Source organism: Muntiacus reevesi, chromosome 8, assembly GCF_963930625.1.
Source record: "Muntiacus reevesi chromosome 8, mMunRee1.1, whole genome shotgun sequence".
Lineage (NCBI taxonomy): Eukaryota > Metazoa > Chordata > Mammalia > Artiodactyla > Cervidae > Muntiacus > Muntiacus reevesi.
This window is the reverse complement of record NC_089256.1, coordinates 15669277-15685768: the sequence shown is the minus strand read 5'-3', so window position 1 is coordinate 15685768 and position 16492 is coordinate 15669277. Positions and strand designations below refer to the sequence as shown.

Below are 16492 nucleotides of genomic sequence, written 5' to 3'. Positions count from 1 at the left end.
CCCTTTCCTGTCCACTTTAGTTCACTGATTCCAAAGATATTGATAGTCACTCTTGCCATCTCCTGCTTGACTACATCCAACTTACCTTGATTCATGGATCTAACATTCTGTGCTCTTATGCAATATTGTTCTTTACACCATCAGACTTTACTTTCACCACCAGACACATCCACAAATGAGCACTGTTTTCACTTTGGTCCAGTTGCTTCATTCTTTCTGGAGCTATTTGTATTTGTCCTCTACTCTTACCCAAGAGCATATTGGACACTTTCTGACCTGAGGGGCTCATCTCCTGGTCTCATATCTTTTTGTCTTTTCATGCTGCTCATGGAACAATGGACCATTCAAAGAGGGAAAGGAGTATTTCAATGCTATATATTGTCATGCTACTTATTTAACTTAAAAGGAAAGTACATCATGCAAAATGTCAGACTGAATGAATCACAAGCTGGGATCAAGATTGCCAGGAGAAATATCAGCAACCTCAGATATTCAGATAGTACCTCTCTAATGGCTAAAAGGGAAGAGGAACTAAAGAGCCTCTTGATGAGGGTGAAAGAGGAGGGAGAAAAAGCTGGCTTGAAACTCAACATTCAAAAAAACCAAGATCATGGCATCTGGTCCCATCACTTCATGGCAAATAGAAGGGGAAAAAGTGGAAACAGTGACAGATTTTATTTTCTTGGACTCCAAAATCACTGCAGATGGTGACTGCAGCCATGAAATTAAAGATACTTACTCTTTGGAAGAAAAGCTGTGACAAATCTGGACAGCATATTAAAAAGCAGAGACATCACTTTGCCTACAAATGTCCATATAGTCAAAGCTATAGCTTTTCCAGTAGTCGTGTATGGATGTGAGAGTTGGACCATAAAGAAAGCTTCAGAAACAAACTTAAGAGTGTTCTTTTAACAATTCAATTAAACTTTACTTTAATATAACAGCAAGGACCTATCTAGGAAGTGAGCCTTAGTAAATATAGACCTCCGGTAACAAAACTGGGATTTAACATTAATTGAAACATCTTTTTCTCTCTAGAATTACCCTCATTTCCACCAACTATAACAAAATTGACTAATTTTTTTGCAAAATAAGTCTGATATCAAAAATTTGGCCTGATAATTTATGTAACTATAATTGATCATATACGTTCTTTGCTGAAAATTTTATAAGGAGTCTCAGAGTGAACTTTTAAAGATCCTCTCAGGGCTAGAAAAGGTACACAAAGGGCTTGTCAAATATTTCACGTAACAGATATATTGGTTAATTTGTCTTTTTTTAAGGTCCCCCAATTACATTGAGCTTTCTGTAGCTGTTAAGTGAGTGGCTTTCCTTATTTTTCTGGTAAAGTTCCTGGGAACTTAAGAATTTACCATCTCTGGAGGAAGCAGATAGAGAAAAAAGATAAATGTTTCAATTCTTCTTGCATTCGTGCATGCTAAGTCACTTCAGTGATGTCCAAATCTTTGTGACCCCATGGACTGGAGCCCATCAGGCTCCTCTGTCCATGGGATTCTCCAGGCAAAAATAATGGAGTGGATTGCCATACACCCCTCTAGGGGGTCTTCCCAACCCAGGGATCAAACCTGTATTTCCTGTAACTCCTGCATTGGTAGGAGGTTTTTTTTAACACTAGTGCCACCTGGAAACCCTGAATTCTCCTTCAGTTCAGTTCAGTTTCTCAGTCGTGTCCGACTGTTCGCGACCCCGTGGACCACAGCATGCTAAACCTCCCTGTCCATCCCAACTCCAAGACTCTACTCGAACTCATTTCCATTGAGTCAGTGATGCCATCCAACCATCTCATCCCCTATCATCCCCTTCTCCTCCTGCCTTCAATCTTTCCTAGCATCAGGGTCTTTTCAAATCGATCAGTTCTTTGCATCAAGGGGCCAAGTGACAGGAGTTTCAGCTTCAACATCAGTCCTTCCAATGAGCACTCAGGACTGATCTCCTTTAGGATGACTTGTGTTGGCTCTCCTTGCATTCCAAGGGACTCTCAAGAGTCTTCTCCAACACCACAGTTCAAAAGCATCAATTCTTCGGCGCTCAGCTTTCTTCGCAGTCCAACTCTCACAACCATACAAGACTACTGGAAAAACCATAGCCTTGATGAGACGGACCTTTGTTGGCAATGTAATGTCTCTGCTTTTTAATATGCTGTCTAGGTTGGTCATAGTCTTCCTTCCAAGGGGTAAGCGTCTTTTAATTTCATGGCTGCAATCAACATCAGCAATGATTTTGGAGCCAAAGAAAATAAAGTCTTTTTTTTTTAAATTTTTTATTTTTCAGTGGGTTTTGTCATACATTGATATGAATCAGCCATAGAGTTACACGAATTCCGAAAATAAAGTCTCTATTTCCATTGTTTCCCCATCTATTTGCCATGAAGAGATGGGACCAGGTGCCAAGATTTTAGTTTTCTGAATGTTGAGTTTTAAGCCAGCTTTTTCACTCTCCTCTTTCACTTTCATCAAGAGGCTCTTTAATTCCTCTTCTCTTTCTGCCATAAGGGTGGTGTCATCTGCATACCTGAGGTTATTAATATTTCTCCCAGAATCTTGATTCCAGCTTGTATTTCATCCAGCCCAGCATTTCACATGATGTACCCTCCATATAAGTCAAATAAGCAGAGTGACAATATACAGCCTTGATGTACTCCTTTCACAATTTGGAACCACTCTGTTGTTCCACGACCAGTTCTAAATGTTGCTTCTTGACCTGCATACAGATTTTTCAGGAGGCAGGTAAGGTGGTCTGTTATTCCTGTCTCTTTCAGAATTTTCCACAGTTTATTGTGGTCCACACAGTCAAAGGCTTTAGCATAGTTAATAAACCAGAAGTAGATGTTTTTCTGGAACTCTCTTGCTTTTTCAATGATCAATCGGATATTTGCAATTTGATCTCTGGCTCCTCTGCCTTTTCTAAATCCAGTTTGAACATCTGGAAGTTCATGGTTTTTGTACTGTTGAAACCTGGCTTGGAGAATTTTGTGCATTACTTTGCTAGCATGTGAGATGAGTGCAATTGTGTAGTCGTTTGAACATTCTTTGGCATTGCCTTTCTTTGGGATTGGAATGAAAACTGACCTTTTCCAGTCCTGTGGCCACTGCTGAGTTTTCCAAATTTGCTGGCATATTGAGTGCAGCATTTTCACAGCATTGTCTTTCAGGATTTGAAATAGCTCAACTGGAGTTCCATCACTTCTACTAGCTTTGCTCATAGTGATGCTTCCTAAGGCCCACTTGACTTCAAATAACAATAAAAATTAACAATAAGAGATTTCAAAGGCAAATACAGAATAGATCACTTAAAAGGTAAATAACTTAAAATCTATTATCAAAGGCAGTTCAGCATCTTAAGAAAACTTATCTTCTAAACAGAGAGAAACACCAAATTCAAGTTTTAAACCAACTTACTTTTAAATGTATTTATTCACTCAAATTTATTTTAACCTTAGTCTTAACCATGCATGACACTCTATCAGGGTCTACTTTCCAGTACCTTTTAATCATTTTCTGTATCCATACTTTTTTCCCCATTCAGAACCAGCCAGCTGTAAGTCGGACTATTTCCCTTTCCCTTAATAAAATGAATTCTTTACTGAGAACACATATCCTACTTTTCTGAAACAACCATGAACTGTCCTTTATATTAGCATTCTGTAGGTTGGTGAACATAAATATCAGTAATAATTTCTAAAAACATTTGCCTTCTTATAGAAAGTATCTCGGTGTAGCACCAAACATTTGTTATCAATAGTCCAAAATATCTTTAGTGTTTCTTTTTTTTTAAAATATAAATTTATTTATTTTAATTGGAGGCTAATTACTTTACAATATTGTATTGCTTTTGCCATACATTGACATGAATCTGCCACGGGTGTACATGTGTTCCCCATCTTGAAACCCCCTCCCACCTCCCTCCCCATTCCTTCCCTCTGGGTCATCCCAGTGCACCAGCCCTGAGCATCCTGTATCATGCATTGAACTTGGACTGGCGATTCGTTTCACATATGATAATATACATGTTTCAATGCTATTCTCCCAAATCATCCCACCCTCGCCCTCTCCCACAGAGTCCAAAAAGCTGTTTTATACATCTGTGTCTTTTTTGCTGTCTCGCATGCAGGGTTATCGTTACCATCTTTCTAAATCCCATATATATGCGTTAGTATACTGTATTGGAGTTTTTCTTTCTGGCTTACTTCACTCTGTATAATAGGCTCCAGTTCCATCCACCTCATTAGAACTGATTCAAATGTATTCTTTTTAATGGCTGAGTAATACTCCATTGTGTATATGTACCACAGCTTCCTTATTCATTCATCTGATGATGGGCATCTAGGTTGCTTCCATGTCCTGGCTATTATAAACGGTGCTGCGATGAACATTGGGGTACACGTGTCTCTTTCAATTCTGGTTTCCTCGGTGTGTATGCCCAGCAGTAGGATTGCTGGGTTGTATGGCAGTTCTATTTCCAGTTTTTTAAGGAATCTCCACACTGTTCTCCATAGTGGCTGTACTAGTTTGCATTCCCACCAACAGTGTAAGAGGGTTCCCTTTTCCCCACACCCTCCCCAGCATTTATTGTTTGTAGACTTTTGGATAGCAGCCATCCTGACTGGCGTGTAATGGTACCTCATTGTGGTTTTGATTTGCATTTCTCTGAAAATGAGTGATGTTAAGCATCTTTTCATGTGTTTGTTAGCCATCTGTATGTCTTCTTTGGAGAAATGTCTGTTTAGTTCTTTGGCCCATTTTTTGATTGGGTCGTTTATTTTTCTGGAATTAAGTTGAAGGAGTTGCTTATATATTTTTGAGATTAATTCTTCATCAGTTGCTTCATTTGCTATTATGTCTTCACATTCTGAAGGCTCTTGTTTCACCTTGCTTATAGTTTCCTTTGTTGTGCAAAAGCTTTTAATTTTCATTAGGTCCCATTTGTTTATTTTTGCTTTTATTTCCAATATTCTGGGAAGTGGGTCATAGAGGATCCTGCTGTGATTTATGTCAGAGCGTGTTTTTCCTACGTTCTCCTCTAGGAGTTTTATAGTTTCTGGTCTTATGTTTAGATCTTTAATCCATTTTTAGTTTATTTTTGTGTATAGTGTTAGAAAGTGTTCTAGTTTCATTCTTTTACAAGTGGTTGACCAGTTTTCCCAGCACCACTTGTTAAAGAGATTGTCTTTTCTCCATTGTATATTCTTGCCTCCTTTGTCAAAGATAAGGTGTCCATAGGTGCATGGATTTATCTCTGGGCTTTCTATTTTGTTCCACTGATCTATATTTCTGTCTTTGTGCCAATACCATATTGTCTTGATGACTGTGGCTTTGTAGTAGAGCCTGGAGTCAGGCAGGTTGATTCCTCCAGTTCCATTCTTCTTTCTCAAGATTGCATTGGCTATTCGAGGTTTTTTTTGTATTTCCATACAAATTGTGAAATTATTTGTTCTAGTTCTGTGAAAAATACCGTTGGTAGCTTAATAGGGATTGCACTGAATCTATAGATTGCTTTGCATAGTATACTCATCTTCACTATATTGATTGAGAAACCCAAATAAGAGGGTAGGTGTTGCGAGAGGGCATCAGAGGGCAGACACACTAAAACCATAATCACAGAAATCTAACCAATCTGATCACACGGACCACAGCCTTGTCTAACTCAATGAAACTAAGCCATGCCATGTGGGGCCACCCAAGACGGACGGGTCATCGTGGAGAGGTCTGACAGAATGTGGTCCACTGGAGAAGGGAATGGCAAACCACTTCAGGATTCTTGCCTTGAGAACTGGATGAACAGTATGTAAAGGCAAAATGATAGGATACTGAAAGACAAACTCCCCAGGTTGGTAGGTGCCCAATATGCTACTGGAGATCAGTGGAGAACTAACTCCAGAAAGAACGAAGACATGGAGTCAAAGCAAAAACAATACACAGTTGTGGATGTGACTGGTGATGAAAGCAAGGTGCGATGCTGTAAAGCGAATATTGCATAGGAACCTGGAATGCAAGGTCCATGAATCAAGACAAATTGGAAGTGGTCAAACAGGAGATGACAAGAGTGAATGTCGACATTCTTGGAATCAGCGAACTAAAATGAACTGGAATGGGTGAATTTAACTCAGATGACCATTATATCTACTACTGTGGGCAGGAATCCCTTAGAAGAAATGAAGTAGCCATCATAATCAACAAAAGAGTCCAAAATGCAGTACTTGGATGCAATCTCAAAAACGACAGAATGATCTCTCTTCGTTTCCAAGGCAAACCACTCAATATCACAGTAATCCAAGCCTATGCCCCAACCAGTAATGCTGAAGAAGCTGAACAGTTCTATGAAGATCTATAAGACCATTTAGAACTAACACCCAAAAAGGATGTCTTTTTCATTATAGGGGACTGGAATGCAAAAGTAGGAAGTCAAGAAACACCTGGAATAACAGGCAAATTTGGCCTTGGAGTACAGAATGAAGCAGGGCAAAGGCTATTAGAGTTTTGCCAAGAGAACGCACTGGTCACAGCAAACACCCTCTTCCAACAACACAAGAGAAGACTCTACACGTGGACATCACCAAATGGTCAACACCGAAATCAGATTGATTATATTCCTTGCAGCCAAAGATGGAGAAGCTCTATACAGTCAGCAAAAACAAGACCAGGAGCTGACTGTGGCTCAGATCATGAACTCCTTATTGCCAAATTCAGACTTAAATTGAAGAAAGTAGGGGAAACCACTAGACCATTCGGGTATGACCTAAATCAAATCCCTTATGACTATACAGTGGAAGTGAGAAACAGATTTAAGGGACTAGATCTGATAGAGTGCCTGATGAACTATGGACGGAGGTTCCGGAAACTGTACAGGAGACAGGGATTAAGGCCATCCCCATGGAAAAGAAATGCTAAAAAAGCAAAATGGCTGTCTGAGGAGGCCTTACAAATAGCTGTGAAAAGAAGAGAAGTGAAAAGCAAAGGAAAAAAGGAAAGATATTCCCATTTGAATGCAGAGTTCCAAATAATAGAAAGGAGAGATAAGATAGCCTTCCTCACCGATCAATGCAAAGAAGTAGAGGAAAACAACAGAATGGGAAAGACTAGAGATCTCTTCAAGAAAATTAGAGATACCAAGGGAATATTTCATGCAAAGATGGGCACAAAAAAGGACAGAAATGGTATGGACCTAACAGAAGCAGAAGATATTAAGAAGAGGTGGCAAGAATACACAGAAGAACTGTACAAAAAAGATCTTCACGACCCAGATAATCACGATGGTGTGATCACTCACCTACAGCCATACATCCCGGAATGTGAAGTCAAGTGGGCCTTAGGAAGCATCACTATGAACAAAGCAAGTGGAGGTGATGGAACTCCAGTTGAGCTATTTCAAATCCTGAAAGATGATACTGTGAAAGTCCTGCACTCAATATGCCAGCAAATTTGGAAAACTCAGCAGTGGCCACAGGACTGGAAAAGGTCAGTTTTCATTCCAGTCTCAAAGAAAGGCAATCCCAAAGAATGCTCAAACGACTGCACAATTGCACTCACCTCACATGCTAGTAAAGTAATGCTCAAAATTCTCCAAGCCAGGTTTCATCAATACATGAACCATGAATATCCAGATATTCAAGCTGGTTTTAGAAAAGGCAGAGGAACCAGAGATCAAATTGCCAACATCTGCTGGATCATCGAAAAAGCAAGAGAGTTCCAGAAAAACATCTATTTCTGCTTATTGACTATGCTAAAGCCTTTGACTGTGTGGATCACAATAAACTGTGGAAAATTCTTAAAGAGATGGGAATACCAGGCCATCTGATCTGCCTCTTGAGAAACCTATATGCAGATCAGGAAGCAACAGTTAGATGTGGACATGGAACAACAGACTGGTTCCAAATAGGAAAAGGAGTATGCCAAGGCTGTATATTGTCACCCTGCTTGTTTAACTTATATGCAGAGTACATCATGAGAAACACTGGGCTGGAAGAAGCACAAGCTGGAATCAAGATTTCCGGGAGAAATATAAATAACCTCAGAAATGCAGATGACACCACCTTTATGGCAGACAGTGAAGAGGAACTAAAAAACCTCTTGATGAAAGTGAAAGAGGAGAGTGGAAAAGTTGGCTTAAAGCTCAACATTGAGAAAACTTAAGATCATGGCATCTGGTACCATCACTTCATGGGAAATAAATAGATGGGGAAACCGTGGAAACAGTGGCTGACTTTATTTTGGGGGGCTCCAAAATCACTGCAGATGCTGATTGCAGCCATGAAATTAAAAGACACTTACTCCTTGGAAGGAAAGTTATGACCAACCTAGATAGCATATTAAAAAGCAGAGACATCACTTTACCAACAAAAGTCCGTGTAGTCAAGACTATGGTTTTTCCAGTGGTCATGTATGGATGTGAGAGTTGGACTGTGAATAAAGCTGAGCACTGAAGAATTGATGCTTTTGAACTGTGGTGTTGGAGAAGACTCTTGAGAGTCCCTTGGACTGCAAGGAGATCCAACCAATCCATCTTAAAGGAGATCAGTCTGGGTGTTCATTGGAAGAACTGATGTTGAAGCTGAAACTCCAATACTCTGGCCACCTCATGTGAAGAGTTGACTCATTGGAAAAGTCTGCGATGCTGGGAGGGATTGGGGACAGGAGGAGAAGGGGATGACAGAGGATGAGATGGCTGGATGGCATCACCAACTCGATGGACATGAGTTTGAGTAAACTCCGGGTGTTGGTAATGGACAGGAAGGCCTGGTGTGCTGCGATTCATGGGATCGCAAGGAGTCGGACACTACTGAGTGGCTGAACTGAATTAATGTTCCTTCTATTCCTGCTTTTTGGAGGGTTTTTCTTTTTATCATAAATGGATGTTGAATTTTGTCAAAGGATTTCTCTGCATCTATTGAGATAATCATATGGTTTTTATTTTTAAATTTGTTAATGTGGTGTATTACATTGACTGATTTGCGGATATTGAAGAATCCTTGCACCCCTGGGATAAAGCCCACTTGGTCATGATGTATGATCTTTTTAATGTGTTGTTGGATTCTGTTTGCTAGAATTTTGTTAAGGATTTTTGCATTTTTGGTAGAATTCAGCTGTGAAGTCGTCTGGTCCTGGGCTTTTGTTTGCTGGATATTTCTGATTATAGTTTCAATTTCCATGCTTGTGATGGGTCTGTTAAGATTTTCTATTTCTTCCTGGCTCAGTTTTGGAAAGTTGTACTTTTCTAAGAATTTGTCCATTTCTTCCAAGTTGTCCATTTTATTGGCATATAGTTGCTGATAGTAGTCTCTTATGATCCTTTGTATTTCTGTGTTGTCTGTTGTGATCTCTCCATTTTCATTTCTAATTTTATTGATTTACTTTTTCTCCCTTTGTTTCTTGATGAGTCTGGCTAATGGTTTGTCAATTTTATTTATCTTCTCAAAGAACCAACTTTTGGTTTTGTTGATTTTTGCTATGGTCTCTTTTGTTTCTTTTGCATTTATTTCTGCCCTAATTTTTAAGATTTCTTTCCTTCTACTAACCCTGGGGTTCTTAATTTCTTCCTTTTCTAGTTGCTTTAGGTTAGAGTTAGGTTATTTATTTGACTTTTTTCTTGTTTCTTGAGGTAAGCCTGTATTGCTATGAACCTTCCCCTTAGCACTGCTTTTACAGTGTCTCACAGGTTTTGGGTTATTGTGTTTTCATTTTCATTCATTTCTATGCATATTTTGATTTCTTCTGTGATTTATTTGTTATTCAGCAGCGTGTTGTTCAGCCTCCATGTGTTGGAATTTTTAATAGTTTTTTCCTGTAATTGAAATCTAATCTTACTGCACTGTGGTCAGAAAAGATGCTTGAAATGATTTCAATTTTTTTGAATTTATGAAGGCTAGATTTATGGCCCAGGATGTGATCTATCCTGGAGAAGTTTCCATGTGCACTTGAGAAAAAGGTGACATTCATTGTTTTGGGGTGAAATGTTCTATAGATAGCAATTTGTTTCATTTAAAGTTTGTGTTTGCTTGTTAATTTTCTGTTTAGTTGATCTATCCATAGATGTGAGTGAGGTATTAAAGTCTCCCACTATTATTGTGTCATTGTTAATTTCCCCTTTTATACTTGTTAGCATTTGTCTTACATATTGCGGTGCTCCTATGTTGGGTGGGTGCATATATATTTATAATTGTTATATCTTCTTCTTGGATTGATCCTTTGATCATTATGTAGTGTCCTTCTTTGTCTCTTTTCACAGTCTTTGTTTTAAAGTCTATTTCATCTGATATGAGTATTGCTACACTTGCCTTCTTTTGATCTATTTGCATGGAATATCTTTTTCCAGCCCTTCACTTTCAGTCTGTCTATGTCCCTTGTTTCAAGGTGGGTCTCTTGTAGACAACATATATAGGGGTCTTGTTTTTGTATCCATTCAGCCAGTCTTTGTCTTTTGGTTGGGGCATTCAACCCATTTACATTTAAGGTAATTATTGATAAGTATGATCCCATTGCCATTTACTTTTTTGTTTTGAGTTTGAGTTTATACACCCTTTCTGTGTTTCCTGTCTAGAGAAGATTATTTAGCATTTGTTGCAGAGCTAGTTTGGTGGTGCTGAATTCTCTCAGCTTTTCTTGTCTGTAAAACTTTTGATTTCTCCTTCATATTTGAATGAGATCCTTGCTGGGTACAGTAATCTGGGCTGTAGGTTATTTTCTTTCATCATTTTAAGTATGTCTTGCCATTCCCTCCTGACTTGAAGAGTTTCTATTGAAAGATTAGCTGTTATCCTTATGGGAATCCCCTTGTGTGTTATTTGTTGTTTTTCCCTTGCTGATTTTAATATTCGTTCTTTGTGTTTGATCTTTGTTAATTTGATTAATATGTATCTTGGGGTGTTTCGCCTTGGGTTTATCCTGTTTGGGACTCTCTGGGTTTCTTGGACTTGGGTGATTATTTCTTTCCCCATTTTAGGGAAGTTTTCAATTATTATCTCCTCAAGTATTTTCTCGTGGTCTTTCTTTTTTTCTTCTTCTTCTGGGACTCCTATGATTCAAATGTCAGGGCGTTTAACATTGTCCCAGTGATCACTGAGATTGTCCTCATTTCTTTTAATTTGTTTTTTTTTCCCCCTCTCTGTTTCATTTATTTCTACCATTCTATCATCTACCTCTTATCCTATCTTCTGCCTCCGTTATTCTATTGTTGGTTCCCTCCAGAGTGTTTTTGATATCATTTATTGCACTATTCATTATATATTGACTCTTTTTTATTTCTTCTAGGTCCTTGTTAAACCTTTCTTGCATCCTCTCAATCCTTGTCTCCAGGCTATTTATCTGTAACTCCATTTTGTTTTCAAGATTTTGGATCATTTTCGCTATCATTATTAGGAATTCTTTGTCAGGTAGATTCCCTATCTCTTCCTCTCTTGTTTGGTTTGGTGGGCATTTATCCTATTCCTTTACCTGCTGGGTATATCTCTGCCTTTTCATCTTGTTTATGTTGCTGTGTTTGGGGTGGCCTTTCTGTATTCTGGCAGTTTGCAGAGTTCTCTTTATTGTGGAGTTTCCTCGCTGTGGGTGGGGTTGGACAGGTGGCTTATCAAGGTTTCCTGGTTAGGGAAGCTTGTGTCAGTGTTCTGATGGGTCGAGCTGGATTTCTTCTCTCTGGAGTGCAATGAAGTATCCAGTAATGAGTTATGAGATGTCAGTGGGTTTGGTGTGACTTTGGGCAGCCTGTATATTGAAGCCCAGGGCTATGTTCCTGTGTTGCTGGAGAATTTGTGTGGTAGGTCTTGCTCTGGAACTCGTTGGCCCTTGGGTGGTGCTTGGTTTCAGTGTAGGTATGGAGGCGTTTGATGAGCTTCTTATCGATTAATGTTCCCTGGAGTCAAGAGTTCCCTGATGTTCTCAGGATTTGGACTTAAGTCTCCTGCCTCTGATTTTCAGTCTTATTCTTACGGTAGACTCAAGACGTCTCCATCTGTACAGCACCAATGATAAAACATCTAGATTAAAGATAAAAAGTTTCTCCACAGTGAGGGACACCCAGAGAGGTTCACAGAGTTATATGGAGAAGAGAAGAGAGATGAGGAAGATAGAGGTGACCAGGAGGAGACGAGGGGGAATCAAAAGAGGAGAGAGCAAGCTAGCCAATAATCACTTCCTTATGTGCTCTCCACAGTCTGGATCCCTCAGAGATGTTCACAGTGTTACACAGAGAAGAGAAGAGGGAGGAAGGAGACAGAGGTGGCCAGGATAAAAGGGGGAATCAAAAGAAGAGAGAAAGATCCAGTCAATAATCAGTTCCCTAAGTGTTCTCCACTGTCCGGAACACACAAAGAGATTCACAGAGTTGGGTAGAGAAGAAAAGGGGGAGGGAGGAGATAGAGGCGACCCAGTGGAGAAAAAGGAGAGTGCAAAGGGGGACAGAGCAGTCAAGTCAGTAATCTTGCTCCCAGGTAAAAATGGGTACTGAAGATTGGGTTCTTAAAAGTACAAAATTGATAACAAATACCAAAAAGCAAAGATTAAAAATCTAGAGTAGAGGTTGGATTCTCAAAAATACAATATTAAAGAAAAAAACAGTCACAAAAATTATAAAATGTATATATATGAAATTTGCTTTTAAAAATAGGGTCTTGTTTTTGGCAAAGTAATAGTAGGTTATAAAAATGAAAATTAAAGGAGTAAGAGAGGACTTAAAAATAATTTTTTTTTTTACAAATTTAAAAATTGATAATAGTACAAATATATCTAGGACTTTCTCTGGTGGTGTTGTGGGCAGTGTGGGGTCAGTTCATTTTCAGATAGCTCCTTGATCCGCCTTATACTTCTCAAGATCTCTAGGCCCCTTCCTATGTAGTCGGTGCTAACTACATTAATCTATTGCACCTGTCACTTCCAAGGCGGTTCCCTCTGTTTGTCTTAGCTTCTTCTGTTTGCTGGTCTCTTCAGTGTCTAATTTCTGCCCAGACACAAGGGGGCACTGGTGGACACTTTTTAGGCTCACTTGTTCAGTCGTGCTGGGGGGGGGGGGGGAACACTGCAAAGAAATATCACTGGCGTGTGTAGGGAGCGCTCGCAGTGTCTCAGCCACACTGGGTTTGCCCCCACTCAGGCGTGTGTGCTTTCCCAGTCTATACTGCTCGGGCTCTAGGTTGCTTTGCCGGGAACTGTCTGAGGCCGGCCCTGGGTTGTACACACTTCCCAGGTCTAAGCCGCTCAAGTTCAGGTACTCGGGTACTCCACAAAGGCACAGACTCGGTTGGGCCTGCGTTTCGTGCCCTTCTCAGGTCCGAGCAGTTCAGGGGACCAGGAGCTTGGCGAGCGCGGTCACTGTGACTTATCGCCTCCCCCATCCCTGCCGCTCGGTTTTCTGGGTGTACAACCAGCACACCTTCTCAGATGTGCCATGTGTCTATTCTGGGGAGCTGGTCTCTGGCTGCGACCCTCCCAGCAGATGTCAGCCGTCCAGAATCCCAAGAAGTCTTAGTTAGCAATGAAGCATACTTGCAGTTTGGGTGATGATGCCTCTCTAGGGACGCGATTGCCCCCTTCTGGCTCTGGCTGCCCTCGCCTGTCTCCGGCGGGAGATGGGCCGGTCTGCAGCCGGCTAGCTCTGCTCAGTCCTTTGTTTTGTGAGTGGGCCTGGCAGTGTCTTAGTTTAGGGCTTTTCGCGGGATAGCTATCCCACAGTCTAGTTTGCCATCTCAAGTTAGTTTCCTCAGATTGCCCTCGGGGCATTCAGGCCCGGGCCTTACTCTAATCAGTGCAGCCCACGCCTCTCTGCCCAGTCCCCGCTTGCTAGTGGCAGATGCGGGCGTCTCGTCTGCACTGCTTCTCTGCTGGGAGTTACCGTTAGGCACGTAATCTGTGGATTTTAATTATTTATTTATTTTTCCTCCTGGTTATGTTGCCCTCTGAGGTTCAAAGGCTCACCACAGACTCGCCAGTGAGAGTGTTTCCTGGTGTTTGCAGACTTTTCTCTTTTTTAAGACTCTCTTCCCCAGATGGATCTCCGTCCCTACCTCTTTTGTCTCTCTTTTTTTTGTATTTTTTCCTACCTCCTTTTGAAGACAAAGGGCTGCTTTTCTGGGTGCCTGATGTCCTCTGCCAGCATTCAGAAGTTGTTTCATGGAATTTACTCAGCGTTCAAATGTTCTTTTGATGAATTTGTGGGGGAGAAAGTGGTCTCCCTGTCCTATTCCTCTGCCATCTTAGGACTGTCCCCCAAAATATCTTTTGTGTTTCTGAAAAAGGAAGCCAGTGTTTAGTAAATAATGTTTCAATATATTATTTTATTTGGGAGTGGCCTAGCTATTCAATAAACTTCCATCACTTAACTTAATTCAGCACAACTCTAGAATTTCAAGTTACCAGAATCTAGAGAGACTATTTTAGATGATCGAACCCAGGTCTCCCACATTGCGGGCAGATGCTTTAACCTCTGAGCCACCCTTTAGATAGACAGTTCTAAGCAGAACTATTCTTAATAGAGTTTTTCTAAGAGCTCTTGCATTATTTGTATTTTCTTTCCTTTAAAGTTCCTTCACATCAAGTTACCTTCCTTGCTGACAAAATTGCAATAGCTATAGCAAGATTTTATTTAAATCTAAATGCAATAAAAGTATTATATTTAATGTTGATGACTCTAAAGACATGTCTATATTAATTAAGTCAAAAAACTTAAACATTAATACCAGGTATTAATTTAATACTGAATATTTCCCAGCTTATGTGAATCTGAAATTAATTCTGGCCAGTTATCTTCTATATCTTTTAGAATTTATATAAACACTTGATTTTCTTTAATTCAATTAAGTAAAGTTCATTGACAAATCAACCTCAGAGATATTATCCAAACACACATATTGAGACATACATATATCCAGACAGATACAGGGATCTCATAGCTTCATTTTCTAAACTTAGTCATGAAACATATATCACAATATACAGCTCACTACTTGTAAATAATAATTGGAATAAGTTAAATAATTTTTCCTATCCCCTTTCTCCCTGTTTCAAGAATTAGAGATGGTTGAGATAGAATAAATAATCCTCAGAACTCTGGGCTCAAGGAACAGGAAGAGAAAATCAGGTTTTCCTAGGCCTTATTCTCTCAGGGTGAGAATTCTGAATATATATATATATATACCTTTTTTCTTTCAAGCGAGCTTTCTCTACTAGTTGGTAATTAAACAGGAATCAGTTAAATTTCAACAGGCACTGGCACAATTGAAGGTTGATCATTTTTGTAGATACCCCCTACTTTTTTTTTTTTTAATGATTGTGAAACATTGGTCAGTCAATGTAACAAGGGCATTTATTTGTAACTCTGACCACCCTAGGTTATCCTTTGACTAGAGTAGTCAAGTCCTTCTTTAAGCCTTCTGAAAAAGCAGAGTTAAGCAAGGGGCTGCTTTGGTGTTTAGAATGATTCAGGTGTCAAGCCAGAATATTGCTTAAAAGTTTTTTTCAAACCTTTCATAATAATCTAGAATTTATCCATCTGATCTTCACTTGCACTGGTGAATCTCTGTCTGGTTTTTCCTTTTTCTTTTTGGAAAAACCTGTGGCATAAGTTCAAACAATTTCTGAGTTAATTCCTTGTATTCAGTGTGAGCCTGTGGTTCAAAATCCATTAAGGAATGTTTACATCCTGCTTTTTAAAATTCATTCCCTTGCTTTGCTTTCAGAAAATAACAGCTATATTAATTGGTATAGATCTGAAAACCCAGACTTATAAGTCCAGATGTGTAACTCAAATTCCTTAGCAAATCCTAATGAATCCTAGCTTGGATTGGGAAATTCCTTAGCTAAGGCTCTAAAGTTCTGCTTAGGTCCTGGGTGTGTTGTAAGCATTAAGGATGATTCATCTCTCCCTGTAATAGGTTCCTCCTTAAAGGGAGTTAATAATCACTTCTGATTTTTTTTTCTTCCTTTATTGGGGAAGAAAAAGCAGCAGGAGGCAGATGAGTTGGAAAAGAAAAAGATATAGCGTCTGAACCAGGCAATTCAGATAGAAAAAGATATGTGGGAGGAGCAGAAGGAGAGACAGAGTTCTAGCAGCCTTTTTTAGTTTCCATTCAGTCACTCAGTCGTGTCTGACTCTTTTCAACCCCATGAATCGCAGCATGCCAGGCCTCCCTGTCCATCACAAACTCCCAGAGTTTACTCAAACTCATGTCCATCGAGTTGGTGATGCCATCCAGCCATCTCATCCTCTGTCGTCCCCTTCTCCTCCTTCCCCCAATCCCTCCCAGCATTAGGGTCTTTTCCAATGAGTCAACTCTTCACATGAGGTGGCCAAAGTATTGGAGTTTCAGCTTCAGCATCAGTCCTTCTAATGAACACCCAGGACTTATCTCCTTCAGGATGGACTGGTTGGATCTCCTTGCAGTCCAAGGGACTCTCAAGAGTCTTCTCCGACACTTTTTAGTTTAGTAGCTTCTAAATACCAATCAAAGTAAGCATTCCACTCAGTTTGTTTGATTTGTGTCTGGTTT

At 39.8% G+C, this 16492-nt stretch overlaps 1 long non-coding RNA gene across 1 annotated transcript in view; it reads right to left on the bottom strand.

Annotated features, from left to right (window-relative positions):
- Positions 1-16492, bottom strand: part of LOC136173300 (uncharacterized) — a 30834-nt gene that overhangs the window by 4971 nt on the left and 9371 nt on the right. The gene's annotated exons all lie outside the window — the stretch shown is intronic.